Here is an 11,579-nt window from a genome sequence, read left to right as displayed (position 1 = left end):
TCAAAACTCAAATTAGTTGAAAACAGATTAAGGACATCTATGAAGCAGGAACAGGAACGACTTGTAAATTTGGCTATCATGAGCATCGAGTCAGATATACTGTGTGAATTGGACTTTAGTGACATCATTAGTGATTTTGCAGCACGAAAATCAAAGAAAGTGCCTGGATTGTAAAAAATGAACGATTTTACCTGAATTACTCTGCGTAAATGATTTTTGTAAATAAACTTGCGTTCGTTTCATTTTGTGTTTTTGCTTTACATATTGCAACACCTTGAAAAATGGGCCCCGGGCCACCCACCTCTTAAATCCGGCCCTGATCCATTGTGCCCCATATGATCTCCCCATCTGTCTCCATCGTATCCATTCTGCCCCATCATGTCTTGCATTCTGCCCCCATCATGTCTTGCATTCTGCCCCCATCATGTCTTGCATTCTGCCCCCATCATGTCTTGCATTCTGCCCTCATCATGTCTGCATTCTGCCCCCAAGTCTGCAATCTGCCCCCATCATGTCCTCCGCCCAGCAATACCAATGCTAGCCACCAGCCAATCAGAGGCCAGCGGCTGACATCAGCGTGCCGGCATGGCGGCGTATGACGTCACTGCCATGCACCTGCACACCGATGTCAGCTGCTGCCCACTGATTGGCCGGCGGATGGCATCAGTATTGCTGGGCTCTCGCTCATCTCTGCATGGGAATACATGTCAGTCAAATATTATTTTAACAACCACAAGGCTCAACAAATACGTGATAACTGTATCATAAAATCGTCAAGACGTCTACAGCGCCATGTGCAGAAAAGAGGACGCTGAGAGAAGACGACAGGTGAGAAGAATGTTTTTTCTTTTATGTGCATATGAAGAACTGCACAATAGGGGACATTACTACAAGATAAAGTCGAGGATGGATATATTACTACAAGAAAGGAACCAGGGTGGTGCATTACTACATGATGAGGACCAGGGTGGGGACATTACTACATGATGAGGACCAGGGTGGGGACATTACTACATGATGAGGACCAGGGTGGGGACATTACTACAAAATGGGGACCAGGATCAGGATATTACTACCAGATGAAGATGTGGATGCTCACATTACTACAAGAAGGGAACCAGGTTGGGGCATTACACGATGAGGCCCAGGATGGGGTTATTACTACAATATGAGGACATTACTGCAAGATGGGGACCACGATGGAGCACATTACTATAATATGAGGGCCAGGATGGGGATATTTCTATAATATAGGGACCAGGATGGGGCATTACTACAATATGGGGACATTACTACAATATGGGGGCCAGGATGGAGCTCATTACTACAATATGGGGGCCAGGATGGGGATATTACTACAATATGGGGACCAGGATGGGGATATTTCTACAATATGGGGGGCAGGATGGGGTCATTACTACAATATGGGGGCCAGGATGGGGATATTACTACAATATGGGGACCAGAATGGGGATATTTCTACAATATTGGGGCCAGGATGGGGGTCCTTACTACAATATGGGGAACAGGATGGGGATATTACTACAATATGGGGACATTACTACAAGATGGGGACCAGGATGAAGTACATTACTACAAGATAGGTAGGGATCAGGATGGGGCATTACTAGATGATGAGGACCAGAGTGGGGACATTACTACAAGATGAAGGCCTGCATGTTGACATTACTACAAGATGGGGACCAGGATGGAGATATTCCTACAAGATGGGGATCAGGATGTGGATATTGCTACAAGATGGGGACCAGGATGGAGCTCATTACTACAATATGGAGGCCAGGATAGGGATATTACTACAATAGGGGGACCAGGATGGGGTCATTACTACAATACGAGGGCCAGGATGGGGATATTACTACAATATGGGGACATTACTACAAGATGGGGACCAGGATGGAGCACATTACTACAAGATAGGTAGGGATCAGGATGGGGCATTACTAGATGAGGAGGACCAGAGTGGGGACATTACTACAAGATGAGGGCCTGCATGTTGACATTACTACAAGATGGGGACCAGGATGGAGATATTCCTACAAGATGAGGATCAGGATGAGGATATTGCTACAAGATGGGGACAAGGATGGAGACATTGCTACAAAATGATTTCCAGAATTACTATATGGTGCTAATTGTAAGACAATATTACTGTATGTAGCCAGTTGGGGGAAAAAATGGAAAGATTAAAAATAAAATTCAAAATAAAGCATGAACAAATATTTTGACACTAAAGATGGTGTTTTATATATCAACTAAAGTATACCAAAAAGTGCACGTATGTTATCGCCATATCCATAACGACCCAAGCTATAAAACTGTACCATAACACATACGATCAATTCCACTTAAAAAAAATAAAATAAACACGGCAAAAATGTAAAAAAAGATCAAAAGGTGTATAGAAAGAAAAATGGTATCACTAAAAATGTCACGTTGTCCTGCAAAGAAAGCGGCTCCGCAAATTAAAATTTTTGCTAAGTGTGACCCATATACCGAGCAGAGTTTGAGACCTCTAGTTTAGGAAATACTGAAAGTTGCAGGTTCATGTGTTACAAGTGTATATGAAGCTGACCTAATAATGCAATCTATCGCTGTATTAAGCTTGGTGCTGCAATCATGTACTGAAAATGGTTCTGGTGATGCATTAATGTACTGATGGTGGTTCCAATGCTGAATTCATCTACTGAAGATGGTTCTCGTGACACATTAATGTACTGATGATGGTTCTGGTGCTGAATATATCTCCTGACAGTGGTCCTGGTGAGCAGTGATGAGCGAGTATACTCGCTACTCAAGATTTCCCAAGCATCCCGAGTATTTGGATGTGCTTGGAGATTTAGTTTCTGTCGCCATAGCTGCATGATTTGTGGCTGCTAGACAGCCTGAATGCATGTGGAGATTTCCTAACAAACAGGCAATCACCACATGTATTCAGGCTGTCTAGCAGCCGCAAATCATGCAGCTACAGCAGCAGAAACGAAATTTCCGAGCACATCCAAATACTCAGAGATCACCTGAGCATGCTAGTAAATTTAATTTTCCTGTCTCTATGACTTTTGTGTGTTATTACATTTGAGTTTGAATAGGCAAAGGAAATTTTTAAATCATTGGCGGGAGAATCTGCTCTGAGCTGACCAAAAGCAATAAAAATGCCCCTCTGCTGAAAAGGAGGGAGGGAGTGGACAGAATTACATAGTGGAGGGGGGTCTTTTAGCCTGTGGCTGCATGTTCAAATTGAGAAGTACAGTGCACAAACCAACTGAGTATAGGGCAATGGCAGCGCCAGAAGTGTGTACTCAGGACATCTAGGAAATATCATATTTTCCTGACACCTCCCCCCTTTTGGACTGCGCTACAGAGGCAGGACCTCTCGGTACTCCTCCATGCGCACCTCTGTGGGCTTGCCCCACCGGTATAACCTGTCTGCATTGTCATGCTTGCTGCCCTTTTTGTGTTTATCAGTAAAGTGGTACTGCTGGAGGCCAAGGCTTCAGCGTAGCAACCTTCCGTTGGTACTAGACATGGTATGCAGCCAACTCAGGGGGTTGTGGTCGGTCACCATGGTGAAGGTGCACCCGTACAGGTAGGTGTTATGATTGGGTCACCGAGGAGAGCAAGCCCAAGCTAAGCCACAGAAAACCAGAGAGGTTGGTAATTAGCAGATTGCAGACCCCTGATCCTATCCACACAACTAGCAGTAGCCGTGGAGCGTGCCTACGATGATCCTAGACACCTCGGCACAGCCGGAGAGCTAAACTAAGCCTAAATCAAGAAAGGGGAAATCTAAACTGCCCCAGAGCAGACCCCAAAGGAATAGATAGCCCCCAAACATATATTGTCGGTGAGACAACATGAAAACACAAACGCAGGTAGGAAAATAGACTGAGCAAACGATGGGGCCCACACTGACTAGACAGGACAGGAAAGGAAAGACACTGTCTGCAATCACGCAGAAAAACCTGCAAAAAGGTCCAACACGTCTGATGCAAAAATACTGAAGTCGCACGACTTCGCCCACTATATCAGCACTCTGGTATATTCTGAAAGCAGAGCAAAAAGAGGCCAATCTAATAAGGGACAAAAGCAATCTGGCTGCACACCTCTCTAGTCCCTGGAGCAGGTGTTGAGCCCCCGGTAGTCCACACAGAACCAGGTGGTCCGATCCTTCTTTGGCGCCAGTACTACAGGTGAGGCCCATGCGCTCTTGGACCATTTAATCACCCCCAACTGTAACATCTATAGGCACATGGCCTGTTGCACCTCGTCTGAGATCCGATAGGATGTCTGCCATAGTGAGGCATGATTCCCGGTGTCGACTTCATGGACCGCTACGTCAGTCCTTCCAGGTCTGTTGGTAAACACAGCCCGGAAGGATTACAACATAGGTTGCAACTGCAACCACTGGTGTACGGATAGCAAGGCACTTACCTCCATGTCCTCTTTGGATCCGCCGGCCTTAGCTTGGGCCAGCATGTCCAGGAGGGGGTCTTCCTCCCCATCCTCAGGCAGGTTGCAGACCGGTAGGATGCAGACTCAACGTTCTTGATGAGCCTTCATCATATTGACGTGGAAGGTCTTGCGCCTACCCCGGGAGTGGTCAAGAGTGACCACATAGGTGACTGGGTTGAGCTGTTGGTGTACGACCCCTGCGCAGGAGCCGTGGCAGAAGTAAGGAGGACGTCATCGCTAGAAGATGGAAGACGCCAGACCGGACGGTGACACCCATCGGACCAGTCCCCCGGATGAGTATAATCTAACTAGTTTTTCTTATCTTTCAGGTTACATCAGATCTTATCTACAGCATTACAGAATGCTGTAGATAAGCCCCTGATGGCGGTGGACGCATCTCATAGGGCAAAAATGGGGTGACAGATTCCCTTTAAAATATCAAGTCAATCATAAGTGAAATCCACTAGCAAGCAGCTCAACAAAAGGCACAAGCTGCTCGCTAGTGATTTCACTTATGATTGACTTGATATTTTAACCCATTTGTGATACAATACTGTCACCTAGTGGCCAGAGTGCAAAGTGTTGGTATATAATTTAAAAAAAAAATTCTCACATATATGAGACATAAATAAGCACTAAGAACTTTTTATGAGATATTTTGCAATTAATTATTATAGCTCACTTGCACTTTTATATTTACAATTTTTTCAGTACCTTTTCTTGCAAAAAAGATTTTTTAAAATTGTTTTAATGAAATAATGAATAAAAATTTATTTTTAACAATCTTTTTTGTGTCACTTCAAATATTTTTTTGTTTCTCAATTAATGAGGTATTTTTAACAAAAAAAAGTGGTAAAATTGCAATGTCACCATGTAGGAAGGCTGTTTTGTTGTCAAAATGTCTCACTGTCATCTGCTGAACTGCAGCTACGGACATTAAAGTTCTGAATGTGGTTTGCTTTCGCAACTGGAGAAAATGTAGCATCATAATCTTCACCATACTTTTGCGAGTATCATTTTGTGACCAATCTTGCCTTAAACCGGTCTCTGTGTCCAAGACATCTATGCCATAAATGGATACAATTCTTGTGCAGATCTTGTCGAGCTCTGTACACTCTTTCTTTGCATTTTAGCTGATAAAGATAATTTTGGATTTTTCCTTCTGCAAGAGTGTGACCCTTCTTTGAGATGATGCAGCTGTTATCTCTAAAAGTAACTATATTCCCCTTTTGTATGAGCTTCTTTACTCACAGAAGATTGTGTTAAAGGCTTGGAACATAGAGAAAATCCTTTATTGGGATCTTTCTGCTTTGTGCTGAGGAAACTGGACAGTGGAGGTACCCGTCTCCTACTCCTTCTGATTGTCATATAGTGACCATTAGCTAAGATGACCTTTTCTGGCTTGCTTTCATTAAGGGCAGTGAAGAAATTCTTGTTATTTGTCATATGACTGATTGCACCAGAATCTATACACCATATATACTTTGCAGATGGGCCTGTACTGGCATTAAATGCAGATTCAACACATGCAGAATCTTCCTTTACAGCTGTTTTAACCCTTTGATGACTGTTCTGCTTTTTAAGCTGACTCATTCTTGCTCTCCTGTTATGACTGAGTCACCGTAGGAGGCAAAAACAGAAATGCTAGCTAAGTCCAGAAAACCAGAGAAGTTGGCAGCTATCGGATTGCAGACCCCTGAACCTATCAACACAACTAGCAGTAGCCGTGGGGGGATCCTACGATGCCCTAGACCCCTCGATCACAGCCGGAGAATTAAATAGGCCTAAAGAAAGAAAGGGGAAATCTAAACTGCCCCAGAGCAGACCCCAAAGCAATAGGCAGCCCCCAACATATAATGACGGTGAAGCAAGATGAAAATACTAACACAGACAGAAAGATAGACAGAGCAAAGAGGGGTCCAAGCTAACTACATAGGAAAGGACAGGAAGGCTGCTGTCTGCAATCCGTGAAAAACCCTATGAAAATAAGAGCCAACAAACTGACAGTGAAAAAGGCCCTGGAGACGCTAGGCTTCAAAAAACTATGTCAGCACTCAGGAATATACTGAAGACAGAGCTACAGGCAAAAGGAGATTCAGCTCACCCCAGCAGGGGATGGCAGAATACTGAAAAGCAAGGAAAACAAAAAACAAAACAAAAAGGCTAACAGCCAAAACAGAAAACTTAGCTTTAGGAGCAGGAATCAGACTGGTGTCCTAGGAGTCCACAGAGAAATCACCAGCAGGGCAGAAGGGCGTCGGCAGCCTTATATCCAGTCTGTGACTCCACTCAGCCAGTCATCCTCATTAGACTCAGGTGCCTGATAATCAGGCTCATTACCTTCCTTCACCAGAATAGGGAGTTCACCAGAATCCAGTGACGAAGGGGAAAATGAACTCACAACAGTACCTCTCCCTTGAGGAGGGGTCACCGAACCCTCAACCACGCCATCAGGGCGATCAGGGTGAGCCCGATGAAATGAACGCACCAATCTTTTGGCATGAATATCAGAGGCAGAGACCCAGGAATTATCCTCCTGACCATAACCCTTCCACTTAACCAAATACTGGAGTCTCCGTCTAGCCAGACGGGAATCCAGTATTTTCTCTACCTCATATTCCATGTTACCTTCAACCAATACAGGGTCTGGAGGTGCCACCCCAGGAACAACTGGTTCAACAAACCTCTTCAACAAGGACTTATGGAACACAGTATGGATTTTAAATGTGACAGGAAGAGCCAAACGAAAAGAGACCGGATTAATAATCTCCAAAATCTTGTAAGGTCCAATAAATCTAGGCTTAAACTTAGGAGAAGCCACCTTCATAGCAATATTTTTTGATGATAACCACACCATATCACCAATCTTAAACTGGGGACCAATGGTCCTATGTCGATTGGAAAACCGCTGGGCCTTTTCCTGGGAGAGAGATAACTTATCCACCACTTGGTCCCAGATCTGGTGCATTCTCTCCACCACAGTGTCAACACCTGGGCAGGCAGAAGGCTCCACCTGCCCTGAAGAAAATCGAGGATGAAACCCAAAGTTACAAAAAAAAGGTGACATCAAAGTGGCAGAACTAGCTCTATTATTTAAAGCAAATTCGGCCTGATCAGCGGAAATAAAACATCTCAAATACGACTCCAAGGTCTGGTTTGTTCTCTCTGTCTGCCCATTGGTCTGAGGGTGAAAAGCAGAGGAGAAGGACAACTGAATTCCCAGCTTGGAACAGAAAGTCCTCCAAAATCTAGACACAAACTGAACTTCTCTGTCAGATACAATGTTCTCAGGAATCCCGTGTAAGCGAACCACCTGTTGCAAAAACAGGGGCACCAACTCAGAGGAAGATGGCAACTTAGGGAGTGGTACAAGATGAACCATCTTAGAGAACCTATCACAAATCACCCAAATAACAGTCATTCTTTGAGAGACCGGCATATCAGAGATGAAATCCATTGAAATATGGGTCCATGGCCTCCTGGGGACCGGCAAAGGCATCAACAACCCACTAGAACGAGAACAAGATTTAGACCGGGAGCAAGTCCCACAGGACTGCACAAAATTCCTGACATCATGAGACAAGGTGGGCCACCAAAAAGAGCGACTCACCAGATCTCTAGTACCAAAAATACCTGGATGACCAGCCAATGCAGAGCAATGAACTTCAGACATCACTCTCTTCTTCCACTGGTCAGGAACATACAACTTTCCACTGGGACAATGCTCAGGTTTGTCCTCCTGGAACTCTTGCAGAGCAAGTCTCAAATCGGGCGAGATGGCAGAAAGAACTACCCCTTCGCCTAAGATGGTAGCAGGCTTGGTTACCACAGGAGAATCAGCAAAGAAACTCCTAGAGAGGGCGTCTGCCTTTACATTCTTAGTTCCAGGAAGAAAAGAGACCACAAAATCAAAACGTGTAAAAAACAAGGCCCACCTAGCCTGTCTAGAGTTCAAGCGTTTAGCCGACTCTAGGTAAATCAAATTATTGTGGTCAGTGAGGACCACAACTTGATGTTTAGCTCCCTCCAACCAATGTCTCCACTCCTCAAATGCCCATTTCATGGCCAACAGTTCCCGATTCCCCACATCATAGTTACGTTCAGATGGAGAGAACTTTCGGGAAAAGAAAGCACAGGGATTCATTTTAGATGTTACAGGATCCTTTTGGGACAAAACAGCTCCTGCACCAATCTCAGAAGCATCCACCTCTACCTGGAACGGGAGTGAGACATCAGGTTGCCGCAAAACCGGGGCGGAGGTAAATCTTCGCTTCAGCTCCTGAAAGGAAGCAACAGCCTCAGGAGACCAATTCAACACATCAGCACCCTTCTTAGTCAGATCAGTCAATGGCTTGGCAATACTAGAAAATTTTGCTATAAATTTCCGATAAAAATTAGCAAAACCCAAAAACTTCTGGAGGGCCTTCAAAGAAGTGGGCTGAACCCAATCATAAATGGCCTGTACCTTGGCCGGGTCCATTTCAATAGTTGACGGAGACAAAATAAATCCCAAAAATGAAATCCTCTGCACTCCAAAAAGGCATTTCGATCCTTTGACATACAGGGAATTCTCCCTCAAGATCCGGAACACAGTCCGAATATGTTCCACATGAGAATCCCAATCCTTGGAGAAGATCAAAATATCATCCAGGTAAATAATCAAAAATTTATCGACAAAGTCTCAGAAAATATCGTTCATGAAGCACTGGAAGACAGAAGGGGCATTAGTGAGCCCAAAAGGCATCACCAGGTACTCAAAATGTCCCTCCGGAGTATTAAACGCCGTCTTCCATTCATCTCCCTGCTTAATGCGGATAAGATTATACGCCCCCCTGAGGTCAAGCTTGGTAAGCCAGCAAGCACCTCTAACTCTAGAGAATAGATCCGAAATCAGGGGTAACGGATACTGATATTTAATAGTAATTTTATTGAGGGCATGATAATCAATACAAGGCCTTAAAGAACCATCCTTTTTGGCCACAAAAAAAAAAACGGCACCTAAGGGTGAAGAGGATGGTCTAATATGACCCTTCTCCAACGCCTCCTTAATATAGGACCGCATAGCCTCGTGCTCGGGTACAGATAAATTGAAGAGCCGACCCTTGGGAAATTTACACCCCGGGCTCAGTTCAATTGCACAGTCATAACTCCTATGAGGAGGCAAGGACGCAGACTTATTCTCACTAAATACATCATAAAAGTCCGCCAAATAATCAGGAACATCATGCGACTGAGGAGAGGTGGAAAAAACCGGAGCCTCACTAAAGGCACACTGACAACCCCAACTCACCACAGACACAGATTTCCAATCCAAAACTGGATTATGAATTTGCAACCAGGGAAACCCCAGAACAACGGCATCATGCAGACCATGCAATACCAAAAATCTGCAATTTTCTTGATGGTCTGGGGCGACCCGCATGACCACCTAGGTCCAAAACTGAGGTTTATTTTTAGCCAAAGGAGTAGCATCAATCCCCCTCAAAGGGATAGGCGTCTGCAGAGGTGTCATCGGAAATCCACAACGTTTAGCAAAATCCAAGTCCATTAGGTTTAGTGCTGCTCCCGAATCCACAAAAGCCTTGGCGGAAAATGTGGACAGGGAGCAGATCAGAGTAATTGCCAGAAGAAACTTAGGCTGAACACCACCAACAGAAAACGTGTGTGCAAAGCGTTTCTCTCGTTTAGGACAAACAGAAATAATATGCGAGGCATCTCCACAGAAAAAACACAGCTTATTACTAGAGTTGAGCGACTTTTGTTTTTTTATGGTCGAGTTTCGTTTCGTGAAACCCGACTTTTCCAAAAGTCGGGTCGAGCAAGATCGGCCGATTATAGGGAAAAGTCGGGGTCGTCCCGAAACACGAAACCCAATGTAAGTCAATGGGGAATAAAAGTCGGCAGTGAGAGGAGGACAGGAAACACACCTACAGTGCTCATTTGAATGCCAAAAGCATCAATTCTTCTTACTTAAGCTGGTCAACCTTAATTAACTTCATAATACAAGTTACGCACTGAAAAATGGGGGTTATTTGGCTAAAGTTGTGGGGGGGTAGGGCTGGCTCCAGGTTTTCATGTGCCCTGGGCGAAAGAGCGCCCCTTTAACACATAATACCACAACTCATCATGCTCCGATACGGCAGAGAAATAGCGGTATAGTACAATGAAAAATACTTCACTTTTTACATCTCATGACGAGGCCCATCTATTTCTCCATACAGAATCATTGGTCCCATATAATGTTTGAAACAGTATATGATGAGCTCCACATAATGCTACAGTATATGTTGGTCCCCATGGATGAAGCTCCACTGTCTTATGGGCCCAAATAATGCTCCAAACATAATGGGCCCCATTTCTAATGCTCTAGTGTATAATGGGCCCTGTAAATGCTGCTCCAGTGTCTGATGTCCACCTTTGTAATGTTACAGTGTATGGTGGGCCCCATCTATCATTCTCCAGAGTATAGTGCTCCCCAAAAATTGCTGTCCCAACATTGAAAACAATGAAATAAGTCTCCTCGCTAGGGAATCCCTGTACTAGTCTGGACTCCTCGTCGTCCCCATCTTCCATCTCACTGCACAGTATTTCAACCTTGCAAGTGCTGTGATCCTGAGCAAGCAGGGGGGGCCCACTCATTGGCGACGGCACTGGCACAGGGCCCCTGATAGTACGGTGGTGTGTCTGATGGCGGGTGGGCCGAACCTGCACTTTCATCTGCAGCTTCCTCTTTGTCACCGTGTAAGATGGAACTGTATATGGGAAGGGTAACCTGAGTTTCATCAGGGTCAGATTCAGGCCGTGTAGCGTGCGAGGGGAATGTAGTGGTCTGGGTCAATGTACCAGCAGATTCATCGAGCAGTGGCTGGGCATCAGTGCACTTGTGTCGCCCCCAGGAGTACGGTCGCCACAGTGGCATAACCTTCCTCCTAGGGAGTGTGATGTCATGCTTGGGAGCAATGAAGGATCTCTCTAGCAGGTTAACTGATTGGGCGGCGTTATTCCCACGAGTCATGACCCTCCAAACAGCGTTCATGAAGGCAAAGTGTTTGTTTTACGTGGGCAGTATGGTTGCAAAGCTGAACCTTAAAGGAATGTCCAGAAGGGCA

The sequence above is a fragment of the Dendrobates tinctorius genome, unplaced genomic scaffold (genome assembly GCF_039654945.1).
Source record: "Dendrobates tinctorius isolate UK_male_01 unplaced genomic scaffold, ASM3965494v1 ptg000034l, whole genome shotgun sequence".
Classification (NCBI taxonomy): Eukaryota; Metazoa; Chordata; class Amphibia; order Anura; family Dendrobatidae; genus Dendrobates; species Dendrobates tinctorius.
This window is presented reverse-complemented; position numbering follows the sequence as displayed.